This window comes from Neophocaena asiaeorientalis, unplaced genomic scaffold (genome assembly GCF_003031525.2).
Source record: "Neophocaena asiaeorientalis asiaeorientalis breed wild unplaced genomic scaffold, Neophocaena_asiaeorientalis_V1.1 scaffold89, whole genome shotgun sequence".
Taxonomy (NCBI): domain Eukaryota; kingdom Metazoa; phylum Chordata; class Mammalia; order Artiodactyla; family Phocoenidae; genus Neophocaena; species Neophocaena asiaeorientalis.
Window position 1 is genome coordinate 586402 of NW_020172592.1, and position 22874 is coordinate 609275.

Here is a 22874-nt window from a genome sequence, read left to right on the forward strand (position 1 = left end):
GAATTCTAGTGTCTCATCAACCTTCCTCACATCCCCAGCAGGCTGCCAGCTTGTGTGTTGAATTTGGATCTGGAAATTATTGGAGAGTATAACTGTAACTGTTGATTCTAAATGATGTAGTAAAGATATTCCAGAGTCTTTAGTCACAGTCATGATTTATAATCGGCGTTATCATCTGAATAAGAAGATGAAGAGTTACCTAGGCCTCTTATCTCTGAGTCCCTGTAGCCCAGTGGTTCTCAAACTTTAACATCAGAGGGAGGGCTTTTAAAATCAAGCCCCATCCCCATAGTTTTCGATTCAGGTCTTAGGCGCGTCCCAGGAATTGCAGTATTTACGGGCTCCCGTAGGTGATGCTGCTGCTGTCTGGGGACTACACTTTGGGAAGCACTGGTCTAGCCTGCTCTACTTGTTCCTTCCTCCACCCTGCCTGCTCTCCACCCTCTCCTTCCCCCACGCCGCCACCCTCACGGGTAGCCTTCTGTGTGACCTGCATTACTCATCACAATCATGGCACAGTTTTACGATCCTTTCTGTTGAGTTGAACTTAAAATGATATCCGCACTTTTATATCTATGTATTATATTTTAAATATATATTATATTTATTTATATATAAATTTACTGTTTCAAAATTACATAATTTAAAAGAGACATTTAATTTAGAAATACCATAGCCAAACATTTTTTTTTCTTGTGGTAAAATGTGTTAGAATCATTAAAAAACATACTAAAAGCAATGGGGACAAATTGGCTACGTACAGATGTGGCAGAAAACTTACTCCATTTCTCTAAGTTACTGTCTAGAATTTATACAGGGGGTTGTCTTTAATTCTCAGGATCAGAAACTATACTTCTTATATATTTTTATAATACTGTCCATGTCCCTTTATTATTCTCCACCCACCTCCCCCATGTCCTCTGTACATTGTTTGTTTACCTCCCATTTTCACTTTACAGAAGAATGACAGGTCAGATTGAATCATGGGAAAACAGACTTTTTGGCAGTGACAACTGTATCCAAATGAAACATTTGAAATGGCATTTCTACCTGGATATGTAATCTTGCAATGGGCACAAAATGCAGATCCCATCCAGGTTAATGAAGGATGAAACTATAAGGGAAATTTTTGATTCCAAATTATAATTAAACTCAATTTATAAAATTTACTGACTTTTAAATAGTGCAAGTGTAGCAATTTCAGTGTCTATATCGTCTCTCTTTAGCATCTTTCTAGCATGTATGGACTTGCACCCATTTTTTTTTCTTTCTTTTTTTATTGAAGTATAGTTGATGTACAATATTATATAAGCTACAGGTGTACGATATAGTGATTCACAATTTTTTAAAGGTTATACTCCATTTATGGTTGTTGTAAAATATTGGCTATGTTCCCCATGTTGTATAATATACGCCTGTAGCGTATTTTATATACAGTGGTTTGTATCTATTAATCCCCTACCCCTATATTGCTCCTCTTCCCTTTCCTCTCCCCCCCGGTAGACACTAGTTTATTCTCTATATCTGAGTCTGTTTCTTCTTTGTTATATTCATTAGTATGTTGTACTTTTTAGATTCTGTATATAAGTGCTATCATACAGTGTTTGTCTTTCTCTGTCTACCTTGTTTCACTCAGCATAATATACTCTATGTCCATTCATGTTGTTGCAAATGGCAAAATTTCAGAATGGACCCACTTATTTTTAAGGTGAAACACATAATCCCATTAGAACGTTATTGTAAGCGATTAGACTCCCAGTTTAACCCATCAAGGTCTATTTAAAGGTAACTACTTTGCAATGAATGAATATAGAACTATTTCCTTATTTGGAAAAGAGAATCAGTACAATGTAATGAAAAATATTTAAAACTTTTACATGTTTAAAGAAAAGTGGGCCAAGTGGCAGGGAGACAAACAGGTGAGAAATTCTATGGTGATACTTAATGTGGTCTATGGGCACCTTAGATCGTTTCTCAGGTAGGTCTGTATTACATCTAATTTCATTCTAAAAGTAATGTGTTTTTTGGGAGGTCAGTGTCAGGGTGATTCTACTCTTGGTTTTCTCGTCTGATGTGTGGAACAGAAGGTGGGAGTTACATTTTTATTGTTGTGGAGGTAACCGCTTAAGAGGTGAAGTATATTGGGCAAAAAAGTTATAGAAACGATGTATATATGTAAGGAACAGTTGGTTAGAAGTAACATTTACTGAACTTTGTGAGGTAAAAGAGAAAAGGAAAACAGGTGTGTGCATGCACCTGACTTTTGAGAGAGAAGAAACAGACATGATTAAAGGGGATTTGAGGTTAAATAAGAATCTTACTGTCTGTCCAGCATAGGTTGTTGGTTGTATAGGAAGGGCATGTGAATCCATGCTTTAAGGTGCATATGGAGAAGGAGGGAGTAGTGTGAATAATTCAGCTTCTTGTGCTCAAGATGATAGCAACTTGTAGCATTGTTTAAAAACTCAGAGTTCCTATATGTAAATGTAATGCATAAGATGGTCAAATACACTGGACTCCCTTTCAAAAAGACAAAGTAAAATAATACCAAATACTTTGATTAATACCACATATACCTGACACTAGCTCACAACAGGTAATATTTGACAATTGAAATCAGCATGCCCTGCCCGCAAAAGTATTGATTTTATAATATGAAAATGTCCTTTCAGGCAGCTATTTTGATGAGGAGGTTCTTGCCAGCCATGATAATCGTTCAGTTAGAAGAAGAGTGGATGGTAAATGAGACAGCCACCAAGTGAAGCTCATTTGACTCTAGAGCTATTAAAATGTCCTTGTGTACTTTCTTTCTTATAAATACTTCTTGTCTGTTGAGAGCAGCATTATACAGACGTCTTAATTATGTTTGGGAAATTCTTATGAATGAACTCGGAGTTGAAGAAAGTCATAGCACAGGTGGGTGGGAGTCTTTTCTGTTTATTCCAACTACAAACTGTGATCAGAGGCCTGAAATGCACTTTGCATATATATAAAGGAAAATGCTGGCCACAAACATTAAAACAGTCTTTTGCTACTATTAGCCTGTATCTTACGGTACCATATATGTTCTACTGGTGAGAGATAACCTAATCGTTTGACTTAGAAAAAGTGTTTTTCTCACATCTCCTTTTTTTTAAAAAAAACTGTATAAAAAGAGAATTAAATTGGTCTTATTGCAATCACCATCCATTTATTTTGCTTTTGTTCCGCAAAGGGCTCTAAGGAGTTATTGTGCACCAGAAAAATAGTCTCACTCCAGTTGTTCCAGAAATTCTTTAATAGTCAGTATTTCAGATAGTATAAACTCTTATTTTCCCCAGGCATTGATACAATTCTCATAAAAGTTCTCTATCCATATTCAAATACAGTCGATATCAAATACTAAATGTTACTGTCTTGATCATATATGCAGTCAAACAATAAGTACTGATTTCTGAATATAGAATTCACTGGTTTTTATTTTAATCTTGCTGCCCCAATAATGTTCTAAGTTAGAGCACTGGGTATTGCTTTTGGGCACTGAGAGCCTGAGTGGAGAGAGGACTACGTGGATGAGACTGGCAGCTAGCTGCTGCAGTTAAGATAGTCATTCATTTAAAACTTAGCATGTATTCTGTGCTAAGCAGTGTGTTACTCTGTGGGGACACAAAGAGTACTAAAAACATGGTTTCTACCCTATGAACAGTACCCTTTAGTGGGAGAGACAGAAGTGTAAATAGTTTTGGTCCATTCAGTGTGTTACGTATTTTAATAAATATAGTAACAGAAGTTAATTGCTTCTGTATAGCAGTATGGATGCCGTTTCTGGCAATTTATTTTTATCAGGATTGCCAAATTTCAGAAGGAAAGACTTTAGGGCTTATCTACTCTAGAGTTTTCCAAACATGTCAGATAATAAAAATCATCTGATGCTCTTGTTAAAAATACAGAGTCTTGGAGCACCCTCCCCCCACCCCCACCAAAAAAAGACTTACACAGTGGACCTGGAGGGGGTATTAGATAACATATTGCATAGCGCTCTTCACTGTGACTTGGCAAAGTGCAGAATTGTCCTTTAATCTGTCCAACAAGCACTAGTGTTTTTCATTGAGACTCTAGAAAAACAAATATATCATTAAATTCCATCTTAATATAGGTATTCGTCCTGTGAGCTAAACTATAGCTCAGTCATTTTGCTTTCTGATAAATAAAAATCTAGCGGTGTTGAAAACTAGAGGAGGTAATAATTTGTGGTGAAATTCTAGGGCTTATGTGTATGCTCTGCCAGCAAGCCACCCTGTTTTATGTGGAGATGAACCAAAGAGATTCTTATAGTAGAGTACATTTTTTTCCTCCTCAGAACAAATTTCTACCTATTTTAACCCAGATCAGCTTTTTAGAATGATCCCAAGGTTATAGAAAACATGATTTGAGCCTGGACATTTTTAAGAATAACTAAATTCGGCTGTATCAGCCCTAGAATGATTCCAGTATGACTTTTACTTTTGATGAATCTAATTTATATAATGTAATTTTGATGAAAATGCACCCAAAGGAATTTTCCAAACATAGAACACAATGGACATCATGCCCCCTGGAATTTATAATGTTGTGGCCTTGGGGGCTTCTAGGTGACTTTGGATGGCAGAGTTACTATTAGCTGTATAGCAAAGTCCTATAATATTAGTTTTCAAAGCCCATTGCATATAGGTGGCTAATTTCTCTTTTCTTCACCATTGTGGGAACACTTAAAACAACTACTTCACCCCACTGAGTGAGACGACCTGGCTATTGATACAAACTAAAGGTTTTTGGCAGGATCTTATATTCTATTCCCTTTCGTTTTTCTTTGGCAAATCTTAGGCAAAAATTAGTTGAGTTTTCCCTTCATGCCTCTGTTTTGCTAAACAGCTGAGTTCTCTTATAGAAATGTAGAGTAGCTTTAACTGATGATCAAAAAGTTCTTTGAGATAAAAAATGTTATGAAAATGCTAAGTAGTATAAACAATTTGAGGGCAAGCATTAATAAAACCTTCACTGCAAGCATTTTTAAAGAGGACTGATAAAAGCTTCATGGTTCAATTTTCTAGAAGCATATGGGGCCCATAAGGCCTGCCCCTGTTTTTAAAATTTATGAACTCTTTAATGATTCACCACTTTTGCTCTAGTGCATTACCCACTGTGGTCCCATTTAGTTATTAAGTAGGAAACTAAAACCAGGACAAAGCTACAAACAGATATCACAGTGTCCAAGTTGCAATTTTTTCTTCAGTTTGTTCACAGTGTGTTACCATAAAAAATGAATGGCAAATGAAATAGAGTCGTAAGGCAAATCAAGTAGGTTATGGCTTCCTCAGATGAGTGTGATCAGCTGTATTTTTTTAAATGAAATACAGGTCAAATCTTATTACAATAAGCTCTGTGTAATTAAAATATTTTCAGGCTCCCGACAATTATCTATTTCAAGTAGTGTTCAAGAAAAATATTCTAAGATAATGAAATAAATTAGCCCCTTGAAGTTTGTTGTAACAGAATTTGATCACAGAGTACGGTATTAGTGAAGCATGCTGAATGTTAATTTATTAAATATTGTTTTAGATTTTTTTGTTGCTGTAACTTCACAGTTAAGTGATTCATTCTTGTGCTATTGCTTAATCTAAACTCCTCAATATGATATTCAAGTTTGAAAGATAAACCAGAGAGAGCATTTTATTCATTGTCTAATTCCTGAGAGACAGTACTTTAAAAATGAAGCACAAACCTTTTCCCAAGATGTTCAGCTTAAATTTACTTTGCATATTTATTTGTTTTCCACTTTGCTTTTCACAATTTTTGTGGGTAATTCAGTTTATATATTTCTTATTGTGTTCATTATTGTAGCACTAGTTCAAACAGACAAGAAGGTTATTTCTTGTTCATACAAAGACTAAACAGGTTTTCCTGAATGGTAGGTTGTTCTTTTTCTAGTGGCTATTCAGAGCCCAAGACAGCTTCTAATCTGTGACTATACTTCTTCAGCTCATGGATTCCAAGTTTAATGTGTGTCTCTACATCAAGCTGATGGAAGAGAAATGGAAGAAGTGGATTGTGTATGAAAAGTTTCCATAGGCATGTTGCTTCTGTTCACATTTCATTGGGTAGAATTTAGTCACATGCCCACAGCTAATTACAAAGGAGGCTGGGAAATGTAGTCCAGCAGGAGTCCAGGAAGTGGATGAAACAAGTTTTGTGAACAGCTGGTTAGTCCCTACCACATTTGTCTTAAACATTTACCTGGGAGTACCAATGTGGTACTGCATATAAGAGGTGGAGTACTTCCTATTGTACTCTTTAAAAAAAATTTTTTTTTAAGTTTTTTTTGATGTAGACCGTTTTTAAAGTCTTTATTGAATTTTTTACAATGTTGCTTCTGTTTTATGTTTTGGTTTTTTGGCCTCGAGGCATGTGGGATCTTAGCTCCCTGACCAGGGATCGAACCCGCACCCCCTGCATTGGAAGGCGAAGTCTTAACCATTGACTGCCAGGGAAACCCCCTTCCTAATGTACTCTTGATTAAACCAATTATTAAAGAGTTAAGTAAGATTCCTTTAAAGAGACAGAAACACATTAAAGTCAGGACAAATCAGTTTACATTTTCTAAGAGTTACTTAAGGGAATCTTTCTTTAGAATCATGCTAAGTAGTGAAGCAGTGTAGCTATTAGAAAATTCAAGTTCTTGTTGTTAGTGGGAACTTTCCAGAAAATGGGAATAATATGTATAATGTAGAATATTATGTTTCCTTAACTAGTGTACAAAAGTCATGTGAGTGCCAGCTGAAGACTGCAAAAAAAATATCATGTCAGTTTATCTGAAATTATAGTTGCGTGTATACTGAGGAAGAAGTAATATTCACAATTCTTATGTTTGCTTTTTGTTGCATATTGGAGTCACAGTTTTAAACAACTTCATAGTTTAAATATTATGATGAAAATCTAGGCCAAATAAGCAACGGTTGATAGATACTTGTTTTACATTGATTTTTTTCATGAATGCAGTTATAAAGCAATTCTAGACTTTTTGAAGATCCATAAGCAAAATTTGGTACTTCTGCAAAATACACCTTGACAGCCTTTTGTTTATAACATCTGTCATCGTTTGAGAATGTCAATGTATAAGCAGTCTTCTCTTATGACTTATTGTCTCTAGTTTGTTGTAAGGTTAGAAAGCGAAGAACTGTGCTAAATAAAATTGTTTAGTAAGATAAGTTCTGGGGAAATGTACAAAGATCTCTTTTATGAGCAAAATACATATGTTTGGTTTTTTTCTTACATGTTGTAATTACACTTTAAAAAAATGTTCAAAGAGCTTGTTGTTATGATGCTGCTTATTTTATTTTATTTTTATTTTTATTTTGGCCACGCCAGGCAGCATGTGGGACTTCCCCAACCAGGGATGGAACCCGTGCCCACTGCAGTGGGAGCGTGGAGTTTTAACCACTGGACCGCCAGGGAAGTCCCTGTAATTACACTTTAACTGTCTCCCTAACCCTTTTATTTTCTTGGTTCTTTCTAGCTTGCTATATAGAACAAGAAAATTCTGAGGTTTTAATAGGTGAGGCATTGTTACGGGTTTGATTTTGTCACGCTTATCCTTGCAGATTACGATCAATACATTTTATCAGTGCATGTTCTGTGTGTTGATTTGTGTTTCTTCAGAGGTACTTTAATATGCAAAATGAAAGACTCATGACTAAATTATTGGTGAGTTTTTCTTTAAAGTCTTGTATTGATTAACGGGAAATAGTAAAGCTCTGAGGTAGTCTGTGAAATGGTTTGAAGTCTTTTTCATGATAACTTTCTGGCATTTGATTATATAAGGCTCTTTCCTTTTATGATAGATGGTTGCTTGTCAAGCAGCACTGAGTAATTAACCTTTTCTTCCAGACTTCTAACTTCCAAGAGAACTTTCTCTTCATTGTTGATATTATAACTCCACTGGCAACTGGCCGAGCTGGGGAATTTCCTCTGGAGTTACAATTTGCCCTAATAATTTTGCCCTCCTTGGAATTCTGTGAGTCCTGAGAGAGGGCAGATAATCGTAGCTGCACACATGTGGGCAGTCATCTTTTATCTTGCACTCTCAGAGGAAATTGTTCTTCAGAAAGAAATGCTGAAATGACGTATGAACAAATCATTAATAAGAAAAACTAGTTATGAGGTTTGGGCTCTCTGAGATTATAAGCACGTTTAATAAAAGCTGGTGACACCTTCTGGGTCTATTGTTATTGGAAAGGCTGCTTAATTACCTTACTTATGTTTTTCTGATCTTGAGATTTCGAGTGCTTTCTGCAGATCTAAGACTGTTGTACAAATGGACGAAGCCAAAACTTTATCTTGAACCTCTCTTTTAAAAATCTCTATCCGGTAGGAAAAATATTTGAAGTCATTATAATTACTTGTTTGGCTTGTCACTGAGATCCCAGATGTCTGCCCAATGTGTTCATGGATGTGGACGTTTTGGAAATATCACTGTCATTTAGGGCATACTGTTGTAATAAATTATTAACCCAGTGATAGTGAAGTAATTCTTCCTGAAGTCCTTTCTCCCCTCATTGTATGTTGTATGAAATAAGTATTATAATTAGAGATATTTTAAAAACCGCTTTAAGAAAATAAGAGCGTATGACTATGAAAATTATTTTTGCATTGTTTTTATAGTATTTTTGGTTATATCTGTATCTTTATGCCTATAATATGGTGCTTGACTTTTTTAATGGAGAATTGAATGTATCTTCTTTTGGCTTTATGTTTAAAGTGAAACAATAAACAGTAAAACAGATTTTAAAGTAATAGTATTTCAGTGAAAGGACCTAGAAATTAGTAGGAAAAGTCAGGAAGCCAACTATAGAAAGAGGAAAAAGAATATATGCCATAACTTGTGTTAGGTAATGTGTGCTCTTGAATTTCTGAATTTCAATAAAACATGTCAAAGTAGAGTTCATTTTCCCTTCTGTTGGGAGAATTGATAATCCGCTTGCCCATCTGCCTTCCTACCTTTCTGAGTTTTCTTTCTTTATTTTGCTTTTATGCTGCGTAACTCTAAAAAGGATTTGGGGTCTATATAATAAATTTAAAAAATAAAGTACATGAAAAGGAAAGGAAATGAAGGAAAATCGGATAAAGTAAACACCTTTAGTACATATACTCAGGTTCTGTAAAGTTGCTAGAAAAGGAATAGATTTGGCTCTGAACTTCCTGGTAGCAAGTCTGTTTTCTACTATGAGATTACTCTTCCTTCAGCCTAAATCTGATCACGTCACTGCCCTCTTTAAGAAATGTCAGTGGCTGTCCATAACCTCTGCCTGAGGTATACCGGTACCTTTTCCAGATTTATCTTCCTTTTTCTCCTCAGTGAACCCTGAACTCTGTTCTGATCACCATGCAGAGATGCGTGCCTTTCCCCAGGTCCTGCTTTCCTGCTTGCAGACCTTTAAATGCACGTTTTTTTCATTGCTGGGAGTGCCTTTCCCCCAAACCCTCCACCTCTCCAGATCTTGGGAAATGCCTTTATTTATCCTTCAAGACATGACTCCAATTCCATTCTTCTGTGAAGCCTGCCTGGGTGGCCCTTGGCCCCTCTGACATCTGCTACCTCTGTTAATTATGGAACTTATCTCCTGATGCTGGGGGTTGTCTTAGTAATAGCTCAGTAGCAAAGTAAGCTTTTGAGAGCAAGGCATATCTTCTCGATACTTTTTCTTTTGGCATAAAATAAAGCAGTTGGCTGTTTTACTCCTGGTTGCTTGCTTAGTTAACCAGTACGATGCCAAGCATGTAAAAGGAGCCAAATAAGTGAAGAACGAAGGGCTTTCAGAGGAGGCCTGTGGTAGTGGTGCTATATCTGAGGGTGGGGAAGCTGTTGAAAATACCTGAGCAAAACCAATCTGCTCCATCTCTGGAAAATAATATCCCTTCCCTTTCTTTCTTTTTACGTGTTCATTTGTTGACTTTCTGTGCTTTTCACTTCTGAATGATGGTTTTGGGATGTTCTTTTGCCTCTCTTTAGTTCTACCCATTGAAATGTTTTTTTCTCTTTCTGGGGTAGCTTTTCTGTCCCTTGAACACTAAACATTGCAATAGGGTGCTCCTTGTTCGCAAGACTTGCAGCCGTATGCTCAGTTCCCTAAATGCAGAAAAGGCTCTAAATTTGGAATGGCTTTAGCTAGCACAGTGGTAGAAGCAGACCTACACCCTTTTTTCCTTTTAGTACCTTGGAGCTCTCCCTGTTGCAAAACTTGTGAGCTACCTCCCTCCCTATAAAAAATACACACTATAGTTAAGAATAGAAAAAAGAGTTAAAAGGATTTTGAGTTGTGATTAAGCAGGAAATTGTTTTAAGTTCGTTTAGAATTCATTGGTCCAACATTCTTTAAACTTTTAAAAATTGATGCAGTTTTTGCATACTGTATTATTAAGAGTAACTTTTTATACACTTGGTGTCTGAGGACTTTAAGTACAATACGTATAAGGGAAAACAGCTGGTTTAACAACTTATGACTTTTCAATCTATATGTTTTCAATTCCTCTTATTTAAGATGATGAACTTACAAGCACATTAATATAATAGGTGAAGTCTTCATAGAGATTAAATTAGGATCTTAAACTTTGTGTCTCCATTAAAGATATGTTTTTGGCTTGACAGTATTTCAGTATGATACTCGATGGACAGAGTGATCGCTTACTTTGGCATATATCTAGTCATACAGCGTTCCTTTAATATCTGCAAGGATGTTCATTTTCTAAAGATCATGAAAAGAACAGATGTGGAACAGGCAAGCACTGCATGTCTTTCACTCACAGTTCTCTGAGGTACGTCTTTGGGTAGGTTTTTGTTTGTCACACACATAACAAGTATGTCTTTACCCTGAATGATGCAATGGTCCAGCCTCCTATGGGGTAGCATCCACCGACAATAACGCCATAACCCATTAGTTGATAGCAAACTCCCTGAATCCATAGAAATTTGCTCCAGTCTAAATGAGTGACTAATTTTTAAACTACAAGGTAAACCTGAGGTCCTTAGGGAATAGGGACATGTGAAGTTGGATTGTTTATTTTGCTTGTTATAACTGTAGGATCATTAAGGAAATGTTTACATCGTGTTGTGGTTATATGTTCTTAACCAATATATGAGGCGAAGAGGTTTGATCTTTTTGCTTCTGTTCCCTTATATTCCTTAGCATTCTCTACCCCACCCCCCAAATGCTGTGAAAAAAAGAGTTAACACTCATCAGGTCTAAATAAACCCATATCTCTTGCTTTGAATACTTTGTTACCTTATCTGTCTATTAATGAGAAATTATACAAATGCATATTTGAAGTTATTAGTAAAAGCCCAGGGACTTAAACATAAGCTCTGGAAACAAGTGTTACCTGTCACCTCTCTGTTGTTCATTAAGTCTCCCTTTGTCCCAGTTTCCTTATTTAGAAAATATGTCATGACTTTGCTATATTGGTACATGAAAGGTATAATTGTAAAAAACATAGTAAAGGATCTAGTGTTCTTTTAGAATTATTACACATAAATCTGTAATTTTTTCTCAACTGGAACTTGAACTATCCTTTTGTGAATGTCTCTGTAAACTCTGATGTATATAGGTCTTTCCACACTGATGAGAAAGACCATCATTTCCAGGTTCTATCACAGTTTCCAGCTTTGTCTCTGTCGCAATTTTGCTCGCTTTTGAGCAAATAAAATTATGCCTTTCCTCTTTCTTTTTATATGCCAGCTCCCTGCTCTGTCCCACCCCAAATAGTGAATGACTTTGTTGCCTTGCTTCACCTTTCTGCTGTGGGTTTTTTTTTTTTTTGCTGTACGCGGGCCTCTCACTGTTGTGGCCTCTCCCGTTGTGAAGCACAGGCTCCGGACATCCAGGCCCAGCGGCCATGGCTCACGGGCCCAGCCGCTCCGCGGCATGTGGGATCTTCCCGGACCGGGACACGAACCCGTGTCCCCTGCATCGGCAGGCGGACTCTCAACCACTGCGCCACCAGGGAAGCCCCCATACCTACATTCTTAACAAAACACTGCAGAGCTCTAATCTGTATCCTGTATGTCCTATTTTTTTTCTAGTACTATAATTGAGGTGTAATGTGGTCTTTTTACATGACTTATCTCACCTAACTTTCTAAGGAAAATTGATGGAATTGGGAATCTCACAGAAGTGTTTGATTAGAATCAAGGGAAATCAGACTAACTTGTATTCAAAGTCAAGACTGGCTTTCAGAGTAAGTAGTTTTACGATTTGAAGTAAAAAAAAGCTTCATTTATAGATAGCAATCAAGGCAAAGATGTCCATCACTCGGTTGTTTGAAAGACATTGAGTAAGCTAGTGATTCTCAATTTGGACTCTGCCTTAAAATCATCTGTAGAGCTTAACAAACAAAAGCAAACCTGAAATGGGACCCCCAACCTCAGTGATTCTTACTTAATTGGACTTCTCTGGGGCCTAGGCATGGGTATTTATTAAACCTCCAAAGTGATTATAATATGCAACCAGTGTTGAGAACTACTATTAAAGGAAACATCAGGGAAGTACAAAAGAGTAGGAGAAAGTAAATAAATATAAAATTCTTACGCTTTAGGAGATGGCATATAGTTTCTAAAAAAGGAAATATTGTCTAATTAGTTATGAAAACTAAACTCTTAGTTCTTCTGTTTTGAAAGGAGACAAATTAATCTCATTTAGATATTAATTGTTACAAGGATATGTGAGAATACATATTTGTACGTTTTAAAAAAGCCTTTTTTTCTGTGTGTTTCTAAACTGCCTCAGTTTCTTATTTAAGGTTGTTGAATCTCAACTATGCGTCTAGTCTTCTCCCCCATTATTCCAATTTATGAACTCTAAGTGTACATTAATTTACAAATGAATAATTCAAAATTAGTGGAGTGAATGTGACACTTGCAGGCAATGAAAAATTCAGTGATTATCTTAGGTGTATTTTTCTCCATAATGAAAGCATGGTTACTGTTACAAAGTGATGTTTGGTCACTGTGTACAAAGTACCTTGATCGTTCTGGTCCTGGGCTGAGATATCATGCACTGCTGAATAGCAACGACTGTGTATTGAGTGTTCATTATATTTCAAGTTCTAAGTGTGCCACATGCTGTATATGTGGTATCTTGTTTAATCATAGCAGAAACCTTATGGAGTAGGTACTATTTTCTAAAATCCCCATTTTAAAGATGAGAAACTGGCCTCAGAGACATAAATAACATGTCCAAGGTTGTGCATCTAGTTAGAGGTAAAGTCATGATGTGAATTCAAGCAGCCCAACACCATGGGCAGTGGTACAAGGTTACAGTAATACAATATGAAGATGAATTTTTCTGTTTAACCAATTGGTTGAGATCAGAAGTTAAGGCTTGTACCTTCTTTACCGGAAAGCTTTCCAAGAAGCCCATCCTGATATTTCCCAAGAGGATGGCAGATTTTTATGTGGACGCTAACAGGGAATAGGTGAGCTACTGGCATTGATGTCTGCCACTGGCACTGGGCTAGCTGGCGATGAGTGTTCTCTGGTGCTGGTTGGGTTTTGAGGAAGGAGCAGTACTCTTAAAACTTCCCAAAGCCCTCAAGATTCTGCTCTACCCTTCACTTCCAAATTGTAGGAGGGAACACTTAGGGTGGGAGAAAGCACAGAAGAGAGCTCATTTGGGATAACATGAATGGGCTTGATGAATGTAGATGGGAAACTCTGCAAACTTGTGGTCAAAAGACCTCAGTTAAATTCATGACTCTGACACTCATGCCCTAAAGGTCACTCAACTTCTCTGAATCTCAGTGTGTGCATCTTTGAAATAGAAATGGGATAGTAGTAACTGAATTCCTTAACTCAAGGGGCTGAAGATTGAATGAGATAATATACTGTAAAAACTCTAAATAAAGTATAAGATTTTTAAAACTATTAATGTTAATAAAGCAGATTTTTATTTTCTAGCTGGAAGCCTTTATTTCTTTAACATGCATAATAAAATACAAACCAATAAAACCCGAAAAAAAAAAAAAACTTGTACTCTACAGTGCTACTTGATTTAGAATGTCCTCACCAAAACACTTGGACTGGCTTTGACTTATCCCAAGTGTTCAAAACCCCGAGGCATTTATGCAGTCTCTAAGTGCACGAATTACTGTCTAATGGGCAAATCCCATGATCTTTTCTCAGTCTTCAATAGAATTGCTAATAGCAGTAGTAATACATTCATTCAACAAGTGTATATTGAATGCCTACTGTGTATCTGGAATGGTTTTAAGTCATTGAAAGTAAAAGTCAGGGAAAATAAAAGCAGGCAAAAATGAAATTGTCTATTAAGTGCTTACTATGGATCAAATGTTACATATAATATCATTTAATCTTCACAGCAGTCCTCTTTTACTAGCATGATTTATAAATGAGGGTACTGAAGTTCAGAGCACTGAAGTGACGTGTCTAGCGCTCACTAGCAAGGAGATGGTAGAACTGGGATAAAACCCCTATTTCCTCTCCCAGAAAATGATCTTTCTTTTGACCACTCATTTATTAATTCGTTTGCTCATACTTTACCTGGTCTAAATCCTTTTAACCTTCTTTCTTTCTGTGACCATAACAGATATCTTCTTGGCCACCTGTGCTTAAAACCGTGGTGCCATTTTTGATACTCTTACTCTGTTCCCCTCCATATCAAATTGGCTTCAATCTTGATTGACTCTGTCTTCCATTTTTGTTGCCAACTTTTAGCACTTATTACTTCTTGCTTACAGCTATTATAGTAGTCTTCCAACTAGTCTATTTTTAGTCTCTCCTCCATTTAGCCTAGTTGTACAATGTTGCCTAGTGACTCCTACAAAGCACAAATCTGGTTATTTCCTTTCCCACAAATCTTCCATGGCTTGCCATGGTCTACAAAACTGCCAATACTCATGAGCTATTCCTCGTGTCCAGGATGAACCACATTTCCAGCCTTCTCCCTCAGTGTGCTCCTTCCCATAGATGATACCGTGTTTTTTAGGCTTGTCTGATAAGAAGCACCTGGAGTTATTAAAACACAAGTTCCCAGGCCCTACTTGAACCTACTGAGCCAAAATTCTCGGGGATTTGCAACGCCTTGTGGGGTGTGCTAAGGCCTGGTAGTCCTCAGAGAGGCTTAGAGCACAGGTACACAACTGTGACCACCCAAGGATTCCTGCTAACACTGTGTGTTGAGGAGATCAGCCAGGACCACCTGACATTATGACACTTAGTCATATCTGAGTTCTCCTGGCCACTCTTTCACACACATCACTAAGGTGCAAACCAAGTGCTGAAAAACCTAAAGCCACGTTAATTAAAGTGAATTTTCCAAAGCGGTGATTTTCTCACATCTATATGAGCATGAGATATTTTGTGAATAAATATGAAATACATAAAGGAGTTTAACTTGTAAATAAATGTTTAACTAGCATATGAATTGTCCCATTTCTAAATTATATATATACAATATATATAATTTAGAGAGTGAGAAAGACAGAGACAGAGACACAGAGAGACAGAGACAGACATAGACACACACACGTATATGTGTATGGCTTGTCCTTCCCCAGAATTATACAAGCTGGATTATAAAAAGACCCCTAATATTGCAAGGTAAAACTTTCACAAAATAAGGTTATGAAACAAGTGACAGATAATAACCAGAAAGTAAAATGGAGTAGAGTCATTGTTCTGTAAAACTTTCTATATTATCAGTGAAATGGCTGTTAAGTAGTACATTGAAATAAAGATCTTTGCTTTCCTCTTGTTCTTTTATCTTTCCCAGTTTGCACGACTAATAAGCAAAATTACCTAGTTTTTAAAATCTCTTATATTATCATACTATATATATGTATATATATACACACATGTTTTTCTTCTCAGTAATTTGTCTTTCCCCAAATTCCTTTTAAATATAGTAATTTGAACCTCAAATTTAAAAAATTCCAAGTAAAATAGTAGCATGTAATTGTTTTGTTTCTGGAAAGGAAAAATTAGACCCTTTGGCTATCATACAAATTAGGCTTAGAATAGATATTTAATTGGAAGGTGAAGAAATCATTTTAAATCCCTAAGTAAAATAAATTATTTAATTATATATTCCAAAAATGATCAAGTAATATGAATACTAATTCATTCTTTTCTGCATCTAGCCATTCCTCCATCCATTTATGCACAGCACATTTATTAAGTACCTACTTTGCACAGTGCCAGAACAGATGTATACCCTTAAAATTTTGCTATGCCTTGGTATTCACTGAATAACACTAACTTTCTCAGAGCTGAAGAAGGATAAATGGATCTGTGTCACCTAGCAAATCCTAGGTTGATTTGCTTCTGCATTAAAATACTTTTTTTATATTGATGTAATATTTCAAATATGTATGCATTTTTATTCTCCTGTTACTCGGCATTATGAAATATTTTTTGAGAATTATAGTCATAGTATGTTTGGCCATGAAATTGGTGGATCTACTATCATCCTGGGTGGAATGTTCTCTTTTCCCAGGTGGGACAGCTGGTCCCGGATATGTGCTCTTAATCAGTTCCCTGACCTGCTTTTATTGTACCAGCATTCAGGCTTTAGTCACCTCTGATAAAGAGGGATTATATGTGCTGTGTGTGTTTGTACCTGGCTTCTGAGGCTACTCTCATTCTTGCCAGGGAAGGCCATGCTTTGCACACCCTAGGAGAGCCAGTGAGGGAGGTTGTTGTCCTTGGTTACAGCTCCCCTGCTCCAATGGAAAGCGGCTGGGTTTTGAAGCTAGGTAGATTCATGTGTAAATCCTTCACTTCCTCACTTTTGATCTTGGAGAAATTATCATCTCTGAGCCTGTTTCTTCATTTGTATAATGTAGAGAATATTATCTGTCTCATAGATTTTTACCCACTGTCAAAAATTTACTTTCCTTTCACTATCAATAAATATTTGTTAAATGCAATTAAGTGATAATGTTTTTGGAATTACATGTATCAAAGTAATTGGGATTATTTGTTTTCCTGTTCGGTTCCTGTTATGGGCTGAAATTTATATGTTGAAGCCCATTCATATATTGAAGTTCATATGTTGAAAACTTATATACTGAAACTCTAGTCCCCAGTGTGATGATATTTAGAGGGGGGTGGGCTTTGGAGATAATTAGGTTTACATTACATCATAAAGGATAAACCCTCATGATGGCATTAGTCCCCTATAAGAAGAGGAAGAGGGAGAGAGAGATTTCTCTCTCAATGTGCATATACTCAAGAAAGGCCATGTGAGCACACAGCTAGAAGGCACATCTGCAAACCAGGAAGAGGGCCCTCATCAGACACCAAATCTGCCAGCACCTTTATCTTGGACTGTGAGAAATGAATTTATATTGTTTAAAACACTCAGTCTATGGTATTTTGTTATAACAGCTTAAGCAGACTAGGACAGCTTTTACTAAATTTCTTACGGACTCCTTAGGGCATGAACTATAATTTGTACCTTTGTTTAGGATCCCCAGTATTTAGTGTACTACCTGGTACCTAGGACTCAATAAATCACTGTTGAACACAACTTAGCTGTAAAATGGTAAATCAGTCCTCATGTTCTTATCATCATCTACAGCCTCTACTGATCACTTTCCCCACGACACATATGCAAAAAACTGTGATGGTTTGGACGAATAGGATAAAGCAAAAACCTACAATTTGATCAAAAGGGTCATAGGGAGAACAGTGTGATATAGTGTTCACCATGAGGTTAGGTATGAAACAGAATGGATTTAAATTCTGCCTCTGCTTTTTATTAGCTGTGTGGGTGAAGAAAAGTTACCTAACTTAACAGTTTATTCATCAAATAATCTTTGCAGAGCTGTTTTGAGCATTAGATGAAGTCATGTAATAAAGCAATGTGAAGGTTTTCTGAGTAGTTTTATCATCCTGTGCCATTACTGAAATATGTTTACACTCTTTCTCAATTCCTGAAAGAATGATTTTAGATTAACCTAGAGAACTCTCTTTTGAATATCTTTCTTTGTTCCAAATGTATTTCCTTGTGGCAGGAAGCGATAAAAACACATGGCACAGGCAGCTAGTGACTGAAGAGGAAGTTAATGGTGTTTGTTTTCCCTCCAGAATTAGTAGTTCAAAAATTAAAAATAAAAATATGTCTTGCCAAGATTGGAAAATACAGAGAATGCTCTGATTATAGGACTACAATGGACCTAAGTTTTTGACATTAGTATTTGTCTGATATCTATGAACTGATATGCTTTTTAAACTTAAAACTTGGAGGTTTTACATTTTATTTTATAAACTATAATGATTAAAATATTTATTTTATAATTTATTATAAATTATAATATAAATATAATTTATGTTATTATAAATTATGAAGAAAACTTATTTCTTCTTTACCCTTTAGACTTAGAAACCAAGAGAAGGTTTAGAATAAAGCATCTTGAAATCATTGACAAGCACAAATGACACTGTTAGGATTCCATGTCAAGACTGTAATACCTTTGCAGAGATGATATTTTAGGTGGTTTTTAAGCTATAATGAGAAGTAAACAAGGCCTTTCCCCAGCTATATACTGAAAAAACTCCAGTTGTGATCGAGAAGAATTGTTTTACTCAAAGCAAGCTCATTTTTCACAAGAGATTGCTACACACCACTAGTCTGGGGCATTACTAAAGATGGTGGAAAGGAGGTGGGATGAGGTGGGGGTGTTGCAGCAGAAGGCAGCCAATTAAGAAAATCTACAAAAGTGACAATAGATGCTATTCTAGAAAGTCAGAATATTCTTATTTCAGGAAACAAATTCTATAGTTTGGAAGGGAGAATGCAACTACTTTGAAATATCTTTTATTTAATTAAAATCAAGATTTATGTGGTTTGCTGCCACTGCATGAGTATCATTTTGACTTTTGCCTGATTTAGCTGTTGCCTGATGGTTTACAAAGATTCAAATGTACTTCATTATGAGTAGAAGGGGGTTCCTTTGGTAGATGTTTAACTTTTTATTGCAGAATCCCTGTGGCTTGCTTCTGCTGTTGGGTTTGGCAGTATTCATGCACCGTGGGAAAATCACTTTTAAAGCTGTTTGAGTGGAAAAGATCATGAGTATTTACTGTGAAGAAGAAGGGAAGGCAAAGATGTTGTAGGGATTATATCATGATTTTTCACTTAATGAATTGGAATCATCTAGTCCAGTGTTTTCCAAACTGCATGTCATGAACTATTAGTGTGCCATGAAATCAATTTAGTGGTTGCAGGTAAACAATGACATAGAATAAAATACACTGCAGCATACCAGAGTGCACCCACATTGTAAGATTTAAGGGTTAATTTGCAAAACTGATATTTTTATATAGAAAAGCATGTTTCTATATATGTATAAATATGCATACTGCACTTAATATGAAATGTATTTTTCAGTATGAGTAGCAGTTGTAGAAGCTTGAAACCTATTGATTGAGTCCTCCCATTTTTCAGATGAGGAAATTGAAAGAGGCCGACTCCCAGTTGATTTGAGTGGGTCTCCTAGAGGTAGCTTATCTATCAACAAACAAGTCTCTCTCTTGTTAAGAATTTTGTTTTGATCACCTATACATCTTATACATTCTCTGCCCCATACTTTAAAATTTCTATATTTTTTTCAGAAGGAATTGGGTCAAAGATATTGATTCTGGGGAAGATGAGTCTTCACTGAGCCTCTGAGCACCTTGCCTGTGGGTTGGTTGGTACTTGTGATACCAAGTGGAAAAGAACAGAACCTCTCTCTATCGATAAGCCCAGTTATTTTTCGTAGCTTCAGTCAGGTGGAAAGTTGGAACAATAACCTGATATATTTCATCAATAGATGCAGGTAATTTTACTAACTTCTACCACTTGTTTCAGTTCAGTTCCACAAATATTTATTGAGCTCTTGTTTTGTGCCAGGTATTTTGCCAGCACTTACCTTCTCCTCTATGGAGAATAAATATTCAAACACTGAAATTGATCCCTCACTTTGCTTGTGGGATATCCCTTCAGATTTACTGAAGTACAAGATATTTTGGGATTGTTTGCCAAAGATAATAGAGATGTAGCTCCATGTTTTATAACAAAATATGCCACTTTGGAAATCTATTATGCTTTATCTGGAAATGTTCCTGGTGTCTTGAACGCAACCTTTCACTCATTAGGAAGTCGTGCAGTGAAAAGTTCATGTAGAATGTTTTTCTCTATCTTGCTTTCGTAACACATTTATTTTTATTGAACTTTCTCCCTGTTGCTATTTAAAAGTGTCGGTTCTGCACTAAGAGCTGATGGAGGTTTTTAATTTTTTTTTTTAATTTTTCTCTGACTATCTGAGAATCAAGGCAACAGGACCAAGGGGTCCCACTGGCTGGATGCCCTGTGGAGTTTTGTTCTTCCCATGTTGTTGCTGTTTCTTGTTTGCCTTTCTGTGTGGCAGTTCCTGAAGGTAGTGTTCTGTTTTCTGTCTTTCCTTCTTTTGTTTTTAAAGTGTTTGTGCAAAGTGTATTATTTGGCTTAGTTTGGTTATTAGTTGAATATTGGCCACACAAGTCATTTCCTGAGTCAGTTACAGCATCAGGGAGTAGTCCCCACATGGCACCATGAGCCTGCTTTTTCTTGATGGTTTTCAGTACAAATAGGGATACCCAGTAGGTCCAAGGCAATGGAGGGAGATCGAAAACCAGAGCCTGATCTTGTCAGTGGGAAGACAAAAGTACCTCTTTTCTTTTTTAAATTCTCAATCTTTAAAATCTCTGCTAATTTGAAAGTTAAACATGATAGTCTGTAGTCATTTTTACTTGTTTTCTTGACTTGTAGTGATTTTGAACATTTTTTCCACATAAATGCTAGAATTTCTTCCCCTATGCTGAATTTGTTTGTGCCCTTTGCCCATTTTTCTTTTAGATTGTTATCTTTTGTTACTGATTGGTAAGAGCTTTTTGTATATTACTGAAATTATTTTTCTATTATAGTAAAATATATATCATAAAATTTACCATTTTAACCCTTTTTGAGTATACACTTTAGTGACATTAAGTACCTTCACATTTTTGTGCAACCATCACCAATATTCATCTTCAGAACTTTTCCATCATCCCAAAGTAAACAACAACGACAACAACAACAAAAAAAAAACATGGTTAGATGCCACAGAGTAGGTGGCTATGTCTTAACCATGTGTTATACAGGCCCAAGGACCTCTTTCATCCCTGGCAAGAGGATTGGTAAGCTTTTCTCCTTTCATACAACACTAGAAAAACTTCTTGAATGATATAATCCCCTAATTGTTTTTCTGGATCCAGAGCTTCCTTGATTATTGCTACTTCACTTTAAAAGATGTATTCATATATTAAACAGACGAAAAGCTTTTGTCATATGACCATCTTACTGAGCAAGTTCTATTCTGTCGAGTCTTTGTAGTTCTTCCACTTTTTATTTAATCTACTGGTTTTTGATGTTTTTCTTGCCTGCCAATGTGGTATTTCCAGCTGTGCATGGAAATTAATTTTCTATTTGAATAGACAATTCCAGGAAACTATCTATTAAGGTTATAGGAGGCAAAGAGAATGTTGTTTTACAAGTTTTTTTCTGTTATTCTTGGCATTATAAGGGGGGGAAAAAGTTGATCTAAGAGTTCATGATTGGCAGTTTATTTTTGTTTTTAACTAATATTATTTAAGTATCAATAAAATAAATTTTGCCACTGATAACAGAAGTGCTCAATAATAGAATGTGTATGGCACTGAAAACTTATCCTCCATTTAACAAAACCATTCTAAATGGATCTTTCTTGCACTCTGAAACCTTTTTCGGATGATAGATCCCTTTGTGTATCTGACTGGTTCTATGGAATCTCAAAATCTAAGGTCCATAGAATCTTATCCAAAACCCTAGGGACCAGGTATGTTTTGGAACTGAGAATTTATAAGATTTTAAAAAGGTAGTATGGAGCACATACTCAGTGTTACATGTTATGTAACCTTTAATGGGATCTGGGACAACTACTCATAATAAAAACAATTAATATTCCTGCAGTGAAATTCATAGATATTAATGCTAAATGAGATGAAGACAATAAACAGCCTCATATCTTTCTAGGCCAGTTTTTGTTGCTAGATGAGCTTAGCTTTATTGCCAAATTAGTTATGGAAAATCTTTGTTGTTTAGGATCATGGATAAGGAATGAACAGCATTTCACCTGTGCTTTAGGGACTGCCAGCTGCCTCGGTTAGAAGTGGCTTGGCTCCATCCTCCAGCCGTGCTGATTCTCCTTGGGCCCATTCAAATTGTGGACTTAGCATTATCAGTATTACAGACATGTTTTTGCTTCTGGGGCTCTACCTAATACTCAGTTATTCTTCTGCTGAATTTAATCTCTTGTTTTTCAGCCATTCTGTGCCTGGGTTCTGATCCTTTATACCAGTATGTTTATCATTTTGGTAAATGTCTCATTACACACATATATATATTTTTCAGTGTCTCTATTCCTTTTCATTGGTTATTTTCAGTTTTTGAAATGCCTTTTCCACTCCTCCTCCTGTTAAATTTATCCCCTACCACATTGTTCTACTATTTAGATTCTACAGTTTAGATTTTCCCTCTGTTAAATTACTTGTATTCTCTTAGAGTTTTGTACCTTTGTTATAGCATGCAGTACATTGCTCCATAATTATTTGAATAATTATCTGTCTCTCACATGAAACTGTAAGGTCCTTGAGAGTAGTACCTCTCTGTATATCCATTGCTTTACACATCACAGATTCAAAGATTTTCAGCCCAAGATAAATAGAAGGTATGTATTTGGAGGCCGTAGGGTGAGACTGGGGACTAGGGAGAGAGGAATGTACAACAGAAATAAAACAGAGTACAAGA

The 22874-nt window shown here is 36.2% G+C and overlaps 1 non-coding gene across 1 annotated transcript; it reads right to left on the reverse strand.

Annotated features, from left to right (window-relative positions):
* Window positions 1-21130: 21130 nt before the first annotated feature.
* Window positions 21131-21253, reverse strand: LOC112395364 (U6atac minor spliceosomal RNA). Its single transcript, XR_003002367.1, has one exon. It is a non-coding gene; the product is annotated as a U6atac minor spliceosomal RNA (small nuclear RNA).
* Window positions 21254-22874: the final 1621 nt, after the last annotated feature.